Here is a 2250-nt window from a genome sequence, read left to right on the forward strand (position 1 = left end):
CGTGCCATGTAACCCCGTTCACGGGCCACACTCGCATCGTAGCACTCTAGCAAGTCGTGATTCAGTTGCTCCGTCCATCCAAAGGTCGCGAGATCCCGCCGATCCATCGCATAGAATCCATTCTCATTGGCACCCCCAGCTCTAGATTGGTCGGCATTGTTGGCCGACCCATTGTCGGGAGCCCTGCGCGTTCTGTTGTTTTGAACCCACTTACTAAAACTATGTCTGGTGTTGTCATTGTTGTTCTCACGAGAAGCTAGGGAAAGGGATTCGTCCATCCTTGTAGAGCCCCGCATGCAAGGATAAGGCTGCGTACTCTGAGAGGTCGCCCGGTATCCCAGAGTCACCGTTCTAGACACCTCACCCAGGTGCCATTCCGCTTTCGGCACGGTTTTCACACCTCCGCTTGGGGGTTAATTCCTTCGGGACCACCCCTGGACAATTTTCCGCGACTGCCTATTTATTTTTGTAACCAGATTCAGCAGAAACCCTTGGTACAGGGACCCTCTATCCGCAAACCGAGGACGCGTTCAGTGGCTTTGTCATAGGCCCTTCGGTTTGATTCTAGAGGAATCAAAACCGAACCTTATAACCTTATAAAGAAGTGGAAAAAGGTTACTTTATTTGTTAGAAAATGCTTTTGTGATTTAAATCTTGGTGGCCAATTTTCCAGAAAGAAATATTCAAAGGCTTCGTAAACTTGTGGATGATTTTTATTTTTGTTGTAAGTTATGTAAACGAAATTCTAAAAGGAATCGAAAAGGTTCATCTTTTTGTTTAGAACATGTGTTTTGTTATTTAGATCTTAGTAACATATTTTTTCATTGGGATTCAGTGGTCACTGAAATTTCAGTGGGTTTCTCTAATTTTTAGTTTTTAGTTATGTATTATATTTAGTTATGTAGGAGAAATTCTGTAACCAATCGACAAGAGTATATTTTGTTTTTAGAAATGACGTTTTGTTATTTATATATTGGTCAAAGCTTTGACAGAAATAAGGTTTCCTAGGTTTTGAAAATGTCCATTTTTTGTTAGTTCTGTTAAAAAGCTCAGGAATAAATTCCTATAGGAATTGGAAACGGGTGACTTTCGTTGTTAGTGACAAAAGATTCAATAAACAAATTTTCAATTTTTTTCAAATTTTTCAGGCGAGAAATTTTTCGGAGTTTCGCATATGTTGAGCATTTTTTTTCAGTTTTGTCAAAAGGTATGTTATAGAAATTCTGCAAGGAATCGATCGAAAGAACTTTTTTCTTTAGTAAAGGTGTGATTTTTATGTTGGAACTGCTAAACAAAATTTCAATAAATCATTTTGTTTCGTTACGCAAATGTTGAGAATTTTGTTCAGTTTTTATAAAAATCGTGTCACAGAAATTCTGAAAGGAATCGAAGATTGTGGCTATCATTTTTGGGAAATAGATTTTCTTCTTTGTGTCTTTTTTAACAATTTTCCAGAAAAAAAATGTTGGTAACTTTCGTAAGTACTAGGCAGTCTGATAAGTCCCTGAAAAATGAAACACGGAGACGTTTTTTTGGCTAAAGTCGGTTTTATTTTTCAACATACTCTCCTTTTAGGTCGATACAGCGAGTCCAACGATTTTCTAACTTTTTGCTACCGTCCGAAAAGTACTCGATCGGAAGGTCTCCAAAATACGCCTCAGTTTCAGTTATGAGCTCCTCATTTGAGTAAATACGCTTAACGGTGAGCCATCTCTTCAGGTTAGGGAACAAGTAATAGTCGGTGGGGCCAGGTCTGGTGAATACGGTGGCTGAGGAACCAATTCGAAGCCGATTTCATGCAATTTTTCTTGTGCAACTAAGCATGAATGAACAGCCGCTTTGTCGTGATGATACAGCGGTTTTTTCTTCTTCAAATGCGGTCGTTTTTCGGCGATTTCGATTTTCAATCGGTCCCATAATGATGAATAGTATGCTCCGGTTATGGTTTTACCTTTTTCAAGATAGTCCACGAATATTATGCCATGTGCATCCCAAAATACGAAGGCCATAACCTTTCCGACCCATTGTTGCGTTTTTTGACGCTTCGGAGCACTTTGGCCCGGTGGAACCCACTGTTTTGCCTATTGCGTTGACTCAGGAGTGTAGTAGTGGATCCAGGTTTCATCCATGGTTATGAATCGGCTCAAGAACTCGGTCGGCTTACGCGAAAATAATGCCAAATTCTGCTGGGAAGTTATCACACGAATTCGTTTTTGGTCCACTGTGAGCAAACGCGGCACCCATCGCGCG

The 2250-nt window shown here is 40.4% G+C and overlaps 1 protein-coding gene across 4 annotated transcripts in view; it reads left to right on the top strand.

Moving 5' to 3' along the window:
- The window catches only part of LOC117175668 (protein FAM214A), a 197541-nt gene that overhangs the window by 88682 nt on the left and 106609 nt on the right, over window positions 1-2250 (top strand). The gene's annotated exons all lie outside the window — the stretch shown is intronic.

Source organism: Belonocnema kinseyi, chromosome 6 (genome assembly GCF_010883055.1).
Source record: "Belonocnema kinseyi isolate 2016_QV_RU_SX_M_011 chromosome 6, B_treatae_v1, whole genome shotgun sequence".
Taxonomy (NCBI): domain Eukaryota; kingdom Metazoa; phylum Arthropoda; class Insecta; order Hymenoptera; family Cynipidae; genus Belonocnema; species Belonocnema kinseyi.